The sequence below is a fragment of the Pelophylax lessonae genome, assembly GCF_965119305.1.
Source record: "Pelophylax lessonae genome assembly, chromosome: 8".
Classification (NCBI taxonomy): domain Eukaryota; kingdom Metazoa; phylum Chordata; class Amphibia; order Anura; family Ranidae; genus Pelophylax; species Pelophylax lessonae.
Window position 1 is genome coordinate 33,229,657 of NC_138775.1, and position 15,860 is coordinate 33,245,516.

A 15,860-nucleotide genomic window follows, 5' to 3' on the forward strand; every position below is an offset into this window, starting at 1 on the left:
GCAGCTGTTGTAATTTTCTGAAAATGCAATGCAATATGGCCGCCTGGAGCTGTTCTGTACTGAATGTATACTGACCACACCCCCAGAAACATCATTTCCTGCTTGTGTGATTGGCTCACCATATTTTCCAGAAGTCTGCCTAAGATACAAGTCAGATATACGTCTTTGATAACGCCCAGTGGGAGGCGAAACGCGTCAACGCAATTTCCGGGCTACGAGCCCCTTGCAAACGTCACTTCCGGTAGCGGTGGAACGCACGCCGGAGCCAAGCCCCGCTGCGCACGTCATCTTAGAAGATCTACCGTTTCGTACAGTGCCTGTTTTAATCACCTAAAATGTGAGTTTTTTTCTTTTGTTGAGACCAATAAATTCCATTTTTAAGCAATATTACGCTATTTGGGATTCTTCCTTTCCTTTCTATATGGGGACCATCTGGTGAGATTGTACAGTGAACCCGCATTGACAGCCAGTTCCATCCACAGTACTTCACCCGGATTATATGCCGGACCATGCCTGTGAGACCCTTACGCTGTATGCTTTAAGGGTCCACACTGTCCGGTAAGTGTCAACTACCTAAGGGAGAGGATCACCACCATCGCACCATTGTCGCATGCATTCATTTCCAGCACTTGAGCACCTTTTCGGGTTGTTTTTACAATCAAAAGACTTTCACTTGCCACTTGCTGGCTATTGCACTTTTGGTTTTTTTGATATTGGACTTTTATATGTCATTTATTCGTTCTATTTATATTAATTGCACTATATATTAGGTGGTGATTTGCACTTTTAATATATATGTTAAGAAATTTCCATATATATTTATTTATTTATTTATATTTACTTGCATATTTTCTTGTTGACCTAAGATTTTATGTGGTATTTATTTATATATGCACCAATCATTAACATTTAGCACTTTGAGCACTTTACAAGTAATTCAACACCCAAATCTGCGCTGTCTTTTCTATATTTGCATCCCCTGCAACAAAAATGTCATTTTTAGTGAGATACTCCCAATAGGAACACGTCTAAAGGGATTCAGGCCCGGAAGCTTCCCTCATCAGTGCTCTGCAGCTGCCAAAGCTGATAAATAATTATGAAACCACTCCCATTGGACCCACTCAACACAGAGAAACAAACAATGATTTCTTCAGAATTAGAAAAGGTAAGAATCTGCAACAAAGTTTGGTAAAGTCCTTGCAATGTACAGAGATCATCCAGAGGGGAATGTTTTTTTCTCAACAAAAGTGGAGTTACGCTTTAACATTGTAATAAGTCATTTTTAAAAATTTCTAAAATAAAATAATTGTCAACATTTTTTTTAAAAAAAGGGCTAATTCACACAGGTTCTCTGGTATGTTTGTGTGCGTAATAATGATTTTAGTGTATTTTTTAGTGGAAATATTGTTTTGAGATATTCAGAGGTAGGCTGCAAGGTAGGCTGTACGGCAGGGGTGGGGAACCTATGTCCCGGGGGCCGTATGCGGCCCTCAAAGTCATTTGGTCCGGCCCCCCGTGCAGCTGAGTCTGTGTCTCTCAGCTGATCTGTCAGAATGGAACAAATGCTTCCTGTATAGTTCCGGCTCCGTTGTGACAGTCTAAATGAGTCACAGGCGGAGTGATATTAAATGCACTCCGCCTGTGACCAATACAGGAAACATCGCCTCTTCCTCCAGCGCGGCGCCGCTGCTAGCCAGCATTTCTCACCAGCAGCACACACAGCAGTACCAGCCAGAGCCAGCAGTACCAGCCAGAGCCAGTAGTACTCACAGCAGTACCAGCCAGAACCAGCAGTACCAGCCAGAGCCAGCAGTAACAGCCAGAACCAGCAGTACTCACAGCAATACCAGCCAGAGCCAGCAGTACTCACAGCAGTATAAGCCAGAGCCAGCAGTACCAGCCAGAACCAGCAGTACCCACAGCAGTACCAGCTAGAGTCAGCAGTACCCACAGCAGAACCAGCAGTGCCCACAGCAGTACCAGGTAGAGTCAGCAGTACCCACAACAGTACCAGTCAGCAGTACCCACAACAGTACCAGTCAGCAGTACCTACAGCACAGTACCAGCCAGCAGTACCCACAGCAATACCAGCCAGCAGTACCAGCCTGAGCCAGCAGTACCCACAGCACAGTACCAGCCAGCAGTACCAGCCTGAGCCAGCAATACCCAAGGCAGTACCAGCCAGCAGTACCTACAGCACAGTACCAGCCTGAATCAGCAATACCCACAGCAGTACCAGCCTGAGCCAGCAGTACCCACAGCAGTACCAGCCAGCAGTACCCACAGCACAGTACAAGCCAGAAGTACCAGCCTGAGCCAGCAGTACCAGCCAGCTGTACCCACCAGCAGTACCAGCCAGCTGTACCCACCAGCAGTACCAGCCAGCTATGCCCACCAGCATTACCCGCCAGCAGTTCTTTTCAAAACTTACCACCACAAAGTAGACTGCGCTCCAGACTGACCAACGCAAACCTGGAAAACCAGTTGCGAGTAGCAACATCATCAATACCAGCTAACATCACACACCTCACCAAAGAGAAGCAGTTGCAGCCATCACATTAGGGGTGAGTTAATTAAATGTTTGACCAAATATAACAGCCACAATTTTAAGTTGATAATTTTGTACGGCCCCCGAATGATTTTATAAATACCCAAATGGCCCTTGGCAGAAAAAAGGTTCCCCACCCCTGCTGTACGGGTTCATGATTTCTAACAGCAGCCCTGACTCACTGTACTGTAACTCTGGGGTGGTGCTGTTGTCACCCCCAGGACAGGGCTACAAATACCTTCCTTTCTTCTCTATAAAATTGAGGGGAGCAGTTCTGTAGTTCACAGAGATAGCTGAGAACAATGTTACTGATAAGAGCGCAGCACAGAAAGTTATCACCAGACAAGATTTCTGGCAGGATGGCAAGAGGTTTATAACCAGCTAAAATCCAGCGCTTGCATTTAAAAAATAATGAAATGATGTATCAATGAATACAGAGCTGCATACTTCTGTGTCTGTATATCTGTCTGGAATCTATCCATATATTCCCAGGGAACGGCAGAGCTTTTCAGTGGCAGAAGTTGATGTTTTAGCAGAACAGGCAGCATACCTGGAAGTCATAAAATATGTAGCACTTCCTAAACAGTTAATTAAGTTCTTCCAGCGCTCAGCAGCGTTTTAAGCTTGTGGTTACAGGGAAGGCTTACATCAGAATGCTGCCATTGTAGTGTGCCAAAAGGTCGCTCTAATCTAATCCTGATGCAAAGCGCCGAGCAGCTGATGCAAAACTGCCAAACAGTTACAAAGTAACCAAGCAAAGCACAGCCTGTGTATTCTGGTCCATCAGGAAGATGCATGATACAGTCATCCCTTATGCAGGTCATAGATACAATGGGGCATCAGCTGACACTGCCAACATTTGAGGGTCTTATAATAGTCTGCCAAATCCTTCTGTCCTCTTCAGTTGTTCCTCTATTAGAACCCAACCCCTCGATCTCCCTTAATTGTTCTTCCATAGAACCCAACCCCTCTGTCCTCTTCAATTGTCTCTCCATTAGAACCCAACCCCTCTGTCCTCTTCAATTGTCTCTCCATAGAACCCAACCCCTCTGTCCTCTTCGATTGTCTCTCCATAGAACCCAACCCCTCTGTCCTCTTCAATTGTCTCTCCATAGAACCCAACCCCTCTGTCCTCTTCGATTGTCTCTCCATTAGAACCCAACCCCTCTGTCCTCTTCGATTGTCTCTCCATTAGAACCCAACCCCTCTGTCTTCCTTTATTGTCCCTCCATTAAACCATTAGAACCAACTCCCTATGTCCTCCTAAATTTTCTCTCTAGTAGAATTAAAGCTCTGTCTGTCTAAGCCTCGGTTTCCACTAGTGCGGCAACTAAGTCGTGCTACTTCTAGCACGACTTCGTAGCAAAAGTAAACCGCGGCTTCAGTTAGACTTGTCCCTCATATATAGAGGGAAGTCGCGCTCAAAAGTAGTACACGATTTACTTTTGAGGTCGCGGCAACTGAAGCCGCGGCAGTGGAAACGTGCCCCATTGAAAACAATGGGTTTTGACTTGCGGTGCGACTTGACATGTGTCAAGTCGCACCGCAAGTCGCACTAGTGGAAACCGAGCCTAAATGTCCTTCCATTAGAACGAACTTCCCCTGTCCTCTTCAATTGTCCCTCCATTAGAACCCATTCCCTCTGTCTTCCTCCATTGCGCCTCCATTAGAACCAAATCCTTCTGTCTTCCTCAACTGTCCCTCTAATTGGAACTAAACCCCTCTGCCCTTCTCTATTGCCCCTCCATTACAACCAAATGTATCTGTCCTTCTCAATAGTCCCTCTATTGGAACCAAATCCTTCTTTCTTCCTCCGTTGTCCTTCTATTAGAAACTACTCCCTATGTCCTCCTCAATTTTCTCCCTATTAGAATCAAAGCTCTCTTACCTCAATAATTGTCCCTCAATTAGAACTAACTTCCTCTGTCCTTTTCAATTGTGCCTCCATTAGAACCCAAACCCGTGTCTCCCTTCATTGCTAGGACCAAATCCTTCTGTATTCCACAACTGTCTCTCTAATTGGAATGAAATCCCTCTGCCCTTCTCTATTGCCCCTCCATTACAACCAAATTAATGTGTCCGTCTCAATAGTCCCTCCATTAGAACCAACTCCCTATGTCATCCTCAATTTTCTCTAAATTCCTTAATTGTCCCTCCATTACAACTAACTTCCTCTGTCCTCTTTAATTGTCCCTCCATTAGAACCCAGTCCCTCTGTCTTCCTTCAATGCCCCTCCATTAGATCCAAATCCTTCTGTCTTCCTCAACTGTCCCTCATTGGAACTAAATCCCTCTGCCTTTCTCCATTGCCCCTCCATTACAACCAAATTCATCTGTCTTTATCAATAGACTCTCCTTCAGAACCAAACCCCTCTGTCTTCCTTAATTGTCCCTCCGTTAGAACTAACTTCCTCTGTCCTCTTCAATTGTCCCTCCATTAGAACCAAATCCCCGTCTTCCTTCATTGCCCCTCCATTGGAACCAAATCCTTCTGCGTTCCACAACTGTCCCTCAAATTAGAACTAAATCGCTCTGCCCTTCTCCATTGCCCCTCCATTACAACCAAATGAATGTGTCCCTGCATTGGAACCACATCTTTCTGTCTTCCTTCGTTGTCCTTCTATTTGAACCAACTCCCTATGTCTTCTCCAATTTCCTCTCTATTAGAATCAAAGCTCTCTGTCTTCCTTAATTTTCCCTCTTTTAGAACCCAACCTCTTTATCTTCCTTAATTGTCCCAACATTAGAACTAAATTCCTCTGTTATCTTCAATTGATCCTCCCTTAGAACCAAATACCTGTCCTCCTCAATTGTCCATCCATTATAACCCAACCCCTCTGTCTTTCTCAGTTGTCAATCCATTAGAACCCAACCCCTCTGTCTTCCATCATTACCCCTTTAATAGAACCCAACCCCCTATATCTTCCATCATTTCTCCTCTATTAGAGCCAAACCCCCCTGTCGGCCAAAAGTGTCCCTCCATTAGAACAAATACCTCTGCTCTCCTCAATTGTTGCTCTAGTAGAACCAAATCCCCCTGTCCCCAATCGCCTCTCCATTAGAACCAAACCCCTCTGTCCTCCTTCATTGCCCCTTTAATAGAACCCAACCCCCTATGTCTTCCATCATTTCTCCTCTATTAGAGCCAAACCCCCCTGTCCTCCTTCATTGCCCCTCCATTAGAACCAAACACCTCAATCGTCTTTAGTTGCCTCTCTTTTTGAACCAAATCCCTCTGCCCTCCCTAATTGATGAGGAAGGAAGGAAGCAAGGAAGGAAGGAAGGAAAATGAAGGAAGGAAGGGGGGAAGGAAGGAAAGGAAAAAAGGGGAAAAGGAAGGAAGGAAAGGAAAAAAGGGGAAAAGGAAGGAAGGAAGGAAGGAGAAAAGGATAAAGGAAAGGAAGAAAGAAAGAAAGAAAGAAAGAAAGAAAGAAAGAAAGAAAGAAAGAAAGAAAGAAAGAAAAGCAAGAATAGAAGGGAAGGAAGAGGAAAGGGATGAATGAAGGAAAGAAAGGAAGAAAAAATAAAGGAAGAGGAAAAGGATGAATGAAGGAAGGGAAAAAAGGAAGCGGGGAAGGAAGAATGAGGATGGATAGAAGAAAGGGGAGTTGGAGGAATAAATAAAGGGAAGGAGCGAGTGAGGTAGGAAGAAGGAAAGAAAGAAAAAAGGGAGGAAATAAAAGAAATGAAGGGAGGGAAGGGAAAGAAGGAGGGAAAGAGAAGGAAAAGAAGGAAGGAAGAAAGGAAGGAGTGGAAGAAGTAATAAAGGATGAATGTTAGGAGGAAGGGAAAGTAAAAACATTTTAATTAATAGAAAGCTGTCAAACAAATACAGAGGCAGTCACTGTTGACCTCTGACAATGCTAGTTGCCTGGCTGTTTTTTTTTTGAAACATTTTATTGAAAATTTTTATAGGCATACAGGTAAGGTCACATTGAATGTTGCCTGGCTGTTATACTGACACTCACACTTCAATACTTTCAGCATCAATGACCAGAACAAGCATGCAAACTGAGAAAGTCTGTGTGAACTTATAAATCCAGAACACTTGTTCAGGATCCATGACTCAGAAAGTACTGTAACCGCTGATTCAACATGACAGCCAGGAAAGGAGCATTTTCAGGGGAGGTTGGTGAAATCTGTCTCCATAATCCCTCCTAATTTCTGGTGTAACCAGACAGGCTCTGGGATCTCTGCCTCCTCCATTCTCCATCATACCTGCAGTCATTATCTCCTTACTGCTGAGTAAACGCAGGGCTGGTTTCGATTGTTTGCCCAAATCGGAGCCGGTTTTGTAATTTTGGCTCTTGCTCTGTTGCACAATACAGCCGGCTAGCAAATATATAACCCCGCTGGGGTCATTCCCCATCCCTGGAGGCCATCAGAGAAGACACTGCACTTGTCTGTTTGCTCATCTGCACAAACTGCACACGCTTACAACACAGAAGCGGTTTTGCTGATCACAGATGTACGTCTGCAATGAGATGTTGCAGAATCTGAAGCGAATCCAGAACACACTCAGCACCTTCTTCCCCTCCAAAATGTATTCTGTTCATCTATCACATTGTAAAGTTCTGCGCAAACTTTTGGCGCTATATAAATCCTGTATATTAATAATAATAATATCTCCCACCCCCTGATCTATCCCTCCATACTCTGTTTTCGCTCTGCATGTAAAACAAACTCCATCTTCCCAACACCGGGTCCACTTACTCCGATTAGATTAAATCCAGGCTTTACCCCCGGGATGCATCATAGATTTCTTTTGAATAACTGGTCCTAAGAAAAAGTTCTGGTCCATTCATTCTTCAAAGTAGAAGACATTCTTCCAGCAACAACCTTAGCAAATTTGATGAAGAAACCCCCCATACCCACATGGCCATACCTATTAATCTCCCAATTTCTCCACGCCCTCAATCGCACACCATCCTGCACTAGACCCATTTCCGCTTTTGAAAAGATGTGCCTTACAAAGGGCCCCCAACGCAAGCTCATCTCCACCATATACCCCCTACTATATGAAGCTGCTGAATCACTCCACAACAAACACAATGATACCTGGGAAGAGGATCTATCACTCCCTCTCTCACGCAAAGATTGGATAAACATATACCTAAAAATGCATAAAGGCTCGGTAAACGTTTCCACCCAGGAAAATGGTTACAAACTACAAACAAGATGGTATCGGACACCAGCTATACTACACAATTTCCTCCCCGATATTCTGAACACCTGTTGACGATGCCATTCTGAAGTAGGTACACTCCTACACATCTGGTGGTCCTGTCCGAAAATTGTGGCCTTCTAGCAAAGTGTTAACGACCTCATATACAAAGTCACAGATCTGGATCTGGAGTTTTCTCCGACACAATTTCTTCTCCAGTGCTCAACCCTCCCCCATAAGACCTACCACAAATCATTGGCCATGCACATGATAAACACAGCCAAACTATGTCTACCTAGGCATTGGAAATCCCCCCCCCCCCCCAGTATCCCAGAGCGGTTACACAGTCTTAAAGCGGAGTTCCGGACTCAAATACCTTTTTTAACTAAAAATACCCCTATAATACTAATCCATCGTCCTTTACAGAACCGCTATTCTCATACTTACAAGGTGTATAGTATTGGATTTTAGTCAAAATCTTACTTTTAAAAACGCTGTTTTAGCGCGGCCATCTTGGATGTGGGCATCTGAAGCTGCAGTGTAATCTGCTATGTCCTTCTTCCTGATTCCATGGAGAGTTCTGGGAGTTCTTCCTGATTCCAGCCTCCTGGGAGTGATGACAAACAGATCCCAGGATGCAATGCAAAGGCGGAAGTGATGTCGTGGCCGCGGCCACAGAGGGGGGAGAAGAAGGAAGTACAATCAAAAATGCTCAGAAAATAAGGTAAGGGACCCCCGAAAAAAAATGAAAATGCCCAATTGTTGATCAGCATAGCGAGAACTCCAGGAATAACTAAAGTCGCAAAATAGGACGGAACTCCACTTTAATAAAGTTTCAGAAATGGAAGAACTAATGCATATCTCAGGAGACTCACAACAAGTATATTACCGGAGTTTGGCCAAATGGATCCACTTCAAAATGACTGAAACCTATAAGAAAATCATTGTGTAATTCACCGATCAGCTGTGTATCATTATAATCTATTATATATTGACGAGTACAGCTAACAACCTCTCATTAACTCCGTTATGCACTTTATTTTGTAACACATTTATCCTCATGTTCATTCATTAGACTTCAGCTACATGCAAAGGAAATATTTCCCTCTCTCTTCTTTCCTCTCTCTGTCTCCTCTTTTCTCTTTTTCTTGATTCTATCCAACCTTATATATCCTCTCCTGTGTTCCCCTTACTTCCAACTACTCTCTTTATAATCTTTGAAACTCACTACTATACCATCCCATACCCCCATATTATACACCTTCAAAAGCTCAAGCCTATTATGGATACAACATTTTCTTAAGAATTCAATTTTGTCTAGTCTCGGAGTTCCTAGATATTTGGCACTACATGTTTTCGACTGGACCGGAAGCCCTGATGGAACTCGTTCTCTAATTTCTTACTTATTCGTTGACCATAGTCTGCCCAATTTCCTCGAAGTATACAAGATGAATTCACTATGTTGCTGTGTATATCTAAGTTCTTGTTACGGGTCTGTGAATTCCCCAATTTCTTTTCTCGGTTTGGGTTAAGGGAACCCCTTACCTCTCATTAACCGTTCTTAGATTTGCCCTTAAAACTTATGAGTTCCATTGCAGTATTAATGTTTCTGTTCTTAATACTGATATGTATAATTGAATGGTAACCCTGCTCCATTTTTACATATCTGTCAATCTTTCTTTTAGGCACCTTTCACACGGGCGCACTGCCCGATGGAGTCCGTTCTGCTGCTATTAAGTCCATGTGCAGAGACGGAGCTGTCAGATCCCCGCTGTCCTCTATGGGAGATCGGATGAGAACGGACCGCCTGTCCATTCTCATCTGATCCCATCAGATCCGATACTCCAGACGGATGGAAAATAGGGTTTCCATCCGTCCAGATTTCATGAACAGGATCGGATCGGAGAGCAGCGGGTGTCAGCGGAGATGGGATAATTGGGTGGGTCCTCCTATTATATCATTTTGGCATATATACAGTAGATTGTACAGAGAATGTTAGATAGTTGGGCTCGGTTCACGCTAGTAAATTCTCTGAATTGTGAACAGCAATTTAAGTATTTGGCTAGCGGTTGTGGGGCAACCCTATTGAATTGAATGACGCCGCCCATCAACTCAGCATGCTACGTTAAAATTTGCAAAGAGCGTGACATGTCAACAGCCTTCTAGCTGTATTGGGGCAGACAAGGGGCTGTATAACCATGGCTCAGCCATCTATTTTTGCTGCCCCTGTGAAAAATTGTACAATTTCCTTTAGATCCACCAACAACTAAGTAGTGCAAGGGCCTTCTTGATTGGATACAAATGTATTGGATAGATTAGGTAGGTTCTCTTATTACACAGTTTATGTAAACCTAAAGTTAATTATACAAAGATTGTTTGGACAGATTGTATCATGCATGGTGACCCCTGGGCCCCAATAACATCTGAAAGTTTCGTTAATGTGCTTTTTTGAATGACAGCCCATTCAAGTGAATGAAAGACAAACGCAGGACAAAGGTGCCAAAGATGCTCCTGCACCTTTTTCAGGGGCTGAGCCTCACAGGACAAACTGTGTGTCTGCTAGCCGTGTTTGGGGAGCCATTAACACCACAAGCATGATTTCTGCCAGTCACGGGCTGTGCCACGCCGCTCCAGCCTGTGTCTTAGAATAAGAGGGAGGTGAAACCTCCATCAATCTACATGTAATATTCCACCCTCATTGTGTTTAGCTGGTTAGTGGGCAGGAAGGCGGAGGGAGGGAGTGGGCTGTCGTTGTATACGCCCACATGTGGGACTCTGTAGGACTGCTCAGATGTGATAGGGAGGAAACGCTCAACATATAAACTCACTGTTATGTACCTGGTTGTGAGCTGACTTGTGGCGGAAGGCCTCTCGTACAGCTCCGGCTCGAGGGCCACTGGAGGTGAGATAGTAGCCACTAGAGCATGGCGGGGTAAGAGCGCCTATGATCAGTCCAGTAGTCTGTGCAGGTAGTAGCTGTAAGGAAGCCAGGAGTAGCTGATAGCAGGCAGATGAGATGGCCGGCAGGTGTGCCAGCAGGAAGCAGGCGCCAGAAGATGCAGAGCTGGACTGAAGGAGCTGGAGTAAGCTGGAAGCAGGGTCAGACAAGCCGTGTTGGTAACAGATGGACAGATCAGGCATATACGGCATAGAGAAGGATCAACAGTGCAGCAGACAGAGACAGAATCCGAGGTGAAGCCAAGGGTCAGGACAAGTAGCAGACAGGAATGGTCGGAAGCAAGCCGGGTCAAAATCAGAGGTCAAATGCAGGAAACAGGAGCGCAGGAACATACACAGAACTCTGTAGACCAAACAGCAAATAGCCAATGCTGAAGCTCTGTTTAAATAGGCTGTTTGGCGCCAGATGCGCTTTCGCGCATGCGCATATGTGTGCGCCTGGAAACAGTATCTGTACTATGGCAAAGCCTTTCCTGACCCTCACTGAAAACTGAGCATGTGCAGAACTGCCAACACTGCTCTGCAAAATCCCTAGCTGAATTGGGGACATGAACAGAAGGTGGCGATAGAGAGCAGCAGGATCAACCAGGTTTTTTTTAGCAGAATACAGAAAACGAATCTCATAGTGACAGAGTGAGTATGAACAGCATAAAATACACTATTTATTGATCACTTTTTATGATGTGGGTTTAGTGACATTTTTAGCACTCCTTCAGTGCCACTGCCCCTCGAAAATCTGGCACCTCCCTAAGTTTTGGGGTCAGTCAGCCAATGCAAACCAACACGGCCATCTAAAATGAATTATGTGTCAACACGTTGTTGACTACAGGTCTGCGCGGGGGTGTCTGTCCTTACTGCAGTATGCAAAGTGACCCATTTACCAAATTCTATATTGCAAGGCAGAGCAGGGGGGGTCAATAAACTTTACTAATAGTATTTATGACCTGTACATGCTTTGTTGAATCAGACAGACCTTGGTGGCCACATCCGTAACCTGAACAACATTGACACAGACGCTGCTGCACTCCGCTCTGCATTTACATTTTGACAAAAAGCCTAAAGCCCAAATCTACCCCTGCAGTCACCCCCCTCCCCCCTCTTGGATGACCAAGAGGCAGATTTCCGGAAGCTCCATTAAAAATAATGAAAATACAGCAAAATTCAAATTAACATGTGCTGTTGCACATTTTTAACTACTTGCCGGCGGCCCACTGCAGATATACTGCGGCAGGGTAGTTCAGCTGCGTGAACCGCTGTACCTGTATGGTGGTTTGCGGGAGCGCACTTGGGGGGCACACGCACACCGACGGAGGCGTGCTTGCACCACCATTAGGCAGCAGGGAAGCCGATCCACGGGGCTGGCTGCTCCGATTGCCGCCGGGCACCCGCGGTCGCTCCCCGTGGAGAAAGGACCGTCTGTTGTAAACACAGCAGACCGTTGTTCTCTCTAGAATGAACACAGAGCGCCTGTAATCCTTCTATTTAGTGTTGTTTCAACAAGCCCATCCCCCTCACAGTTAGAAAACACCCCCTAGGCCAGTGATGGCGAACTTTGGCACCCCAGATGTTTTGCAACGACATTTTCCATGATGCTCAACTACACTGCAGAGTGCATGAGCATCATGGGAAATGTAGTTCCAAAACATCTGGGGTGCCAAGGTTCGCCATCACTGTCCTAGGCATACAATTAACTCCTTGATCGCCCCTGAGTTAACCCCTTACCTGCCAGTGTCATTATTACTGTAACAGTGCATATTTTTAGCACTGATTACTGTAGTAATGTCACTGGTCCCTCCAAAAATGTAAAAAATGTCAGTTAAGGGACCAATATGTCTGCCGCAATGTCGCAGTCCCGCTAAAAATCGCAGATCGCCGCCATTACCAGTAAAACAAAAAATAAATATATAAAAATGACATAACTGTTTCCCCTAGTTTGTAGACGTGATAACTTTTGCGCAAACAAATCAAAATACGCTTATTGGGGTTTTTTTTCTTTTTTACCAAAAATATGTAGCAGAATACAAATTAGCCTAAAATGATGAAAAAATTTGATTTTGAAATTTCTTTTGGGGAGTGTTTTATAGCAGAAAGTGAAAAATATTGTTTTTTTTTTTTTTTTGAAAAATGTCGCTCTTTTCTGGTTTATAGCGCAATAAATAAAAATCGCACAGGTGATCAAATACAACCGAAAGAAAGCTCTATTTGTAGGAAAAAAAGGACATCAATTTTATTTGGGTAGAGTGTAGTACGACCGCACAATTGTCCGTTAAATATACCGCAGTGCCGAATCGCATAAAATGGCTTGGTCATGAAGGGGGGGGGGGGGGGTAAACATTCCGGGGCTGAAGAGGTTAACTGGCATTGCGGGGTCATGCAATGCTGCACCCCAATTAAATTTATATAATTTTTCACACAAATAGAGATTTCTTTTGGGTTTTTTTTTCTATTTTTAATTTTATCTCCACTGGATTTTTTATTTTTTAATATTAAAACAAAAAAAGACCGAACATTTTGAAAAAAAGTTTTTTCTTTTTTACTTTCTGCAATAAAACATAACCAATAAACAATTAAAAAAATCGAACTTCTTCAAAAATGTTGGCCAAATTGTATTGTGCTACATGTCTTTGGTAGAAAACAATACAAAAAAAAAAAAAACAATAAGCTTATATTGATTGGTTTGTATTAAAATGATAGGGGTTGGTTTACTAAAGGCAAATAGACTGTGCACTTTGCAAAGTGCAGTTGCTCCAGGGCTTAGTAAATGAATAGAAGCTCTGCTGACTTCTATCATTTAATCATTTGCAAGCAAAAATGCTGTTTTTTTAATTTTCCTTGCACATGATTGGGTATTCTTTGCAAAGTGAAGCTTTACCTCCTTTACTAAGCTTTGGAGCAACTGCACTTGCATATTTGCCTTTAGTAAATCAACCCTAGTGTCTACTGTACAAACTAGGGTATATATACTACTAATGGCTGTGATCAGTGACTTACTGTATAAAGGGTCTGTGATAGTGTGGTGGACAATCTGACACTAACTGAGTGGGATCTGATTAACTGACACTGACATCACCAGTGACACTAATACGGTGATCAATGCTAATCATATACACTGTCACTGTACTAATGACAGTGTATATTATGACACTGGCTAGGAAGGGGGTTAACATCCCAAGTAATCAAAGGGTTAAATGCAGTGGTGACTGGTGCTCCATGGGTTGTTGGGTGGCAGACGGACCACACCACCCCCCTCCCCCTGAACCACATCAGCCCGCACACCATAACCACCCAAACGCCCCCCCCCCCCCCCCCGGTCGCCAGCTTACTCACCCTGTCTGCACATGTGGAGGGAGGGAGGGCAGGCCACAGCAGCAGTGGCGGCGGCTTCTTCCCCCTCAGTCTCCTGCGTCTCCTCCCTCCACCTCCATGGCCAATGGCATGGCTTCTCCTTTTGGCTAGTCGGGAAACGGGTCTCAGGACACGCTTCCTGATTGGCCAGGAGGAGGATCCGTGTGACAATAGCGAATATCTGTCATCTGTCCGCAGTACGTTGCAAGCAGGCGGTCCAGAAATAGTTAAATAATAAATAAATAAATAAAATTATTAATAAATAAAAAATAAACGAATAAAAAAAAATACATTTACCCCAACCCTTAACCCTAATATTATTTCCTAACCCCAACCCCTAATATTTATCCCTAACCCTAAAATCCCAGTATAAGTAAATAAATAATATAATAATTAATTAACCCTAAAGCTGGCCATACACTAGCCGAAATATCGGGCAAACTCATTTTCAAAAAACAAAACATTGGCCTTGAGAGCAGACGATCGTGCCTTAATGTAATGACAGAATTTCGAACGATAAATCGTTCATTGGACAAAAATAATAATCGTTCAATTGTCACATATACCTAGTGCAAACAGGTCGGCCGAGAAACACATTAACCGCTTGCCGACTGCCGTCAGTAGATTTACTGTGGCAGTCAGCCCCTCACAGGGAAAGTGACGTTAATTAACGTCACTAGCCTGGGAGGGTCTGGGGAGCGAGCGCGCGCCCGCGAAGGCGCGCTCCCGCTCCCGCGCGGTCATGGACCCCCCCGCGCGTGTGACCGGCGGACCCGATGTCCGCCGCTCACTCTGCGATGCGTTAAAAAAAAAACAACAAAAATGACAAAAATCTTTCCCTTTGTTAGTAAACGCGATAACTTTTGCGCAAACCAATAAAAATACGCTTTTTGCGATTTTTTTTACCAAACATATGTAGCATAAAACAAATTGGCCGAAAATGTTAAAAAATATTGATTTTTACATTTTTTTTGGGGAATTTCATATAAAAAAATGTGAAAAATATTGTTATTTTTGCAAAATTTACGCTCTTTTTTTGTTTATAGCGCAAAAAGTAAAAAGCGCACAGGTGATCAAATACCACCAAAAGAAAGCTCTGTTTGTGGGAAAAAAAGGACGTCAAATTCGTTTAGGTACAACGTCGCACGACCGCGCAATTGTCCGTTAAAGCCACGCAGTGCCGAATCGCAAAATACCCCCTGGTCGTTTAGCAGCCAAATCCTCCGGGGCTTAAGTGGTTAACCTTTCAATTTATCGTTCGTTTAGCATTCGGTCGGTGGATTTTCAAAACTGTTTCTTTGATTTTTCAGCTCTGAGAAGATAAAAAACGATTTTCTATTTGGATGAAAAATCGGACCAAATGACAGATTTTCGAAAATGATCTTTCGTCTTGTGTAAGGCCAGCATAACCCTAAACCCCTAACCAAAAAAAATAGTAAAAAAAAAATAAAAATAAATAATAATAAATAATAAATAAAAGCGGGTGAAAAAGCTGAAAAACAAAGCAACAAATGATGAAACGGATGATATTTTTCTCTATTGGCTAATAAAAATAAAAACACTAAAGCTCAAAAACACTTTAAAAACTGTGAAGAATGCGACGCTCAGGTGTGAATGCGACCACCGTGCGATACAGGTGAAGCACACTTTTTATTTTTGCATCTACTCTTTTCCGACACGCGGCGAGCCGGAGCGTAGATCGTCGTCGGTGAAGACGATCCTTCGTCACATGCCTGGGGCATGCAGAAAGGAAACATTCTTGTACATTTCTTGGCTACAAAGAAAGGAGGGGGGGAGCTCAAAACTCTCATTGACGACAAAAGCCCAAGCCACTCCCCCAGGGGC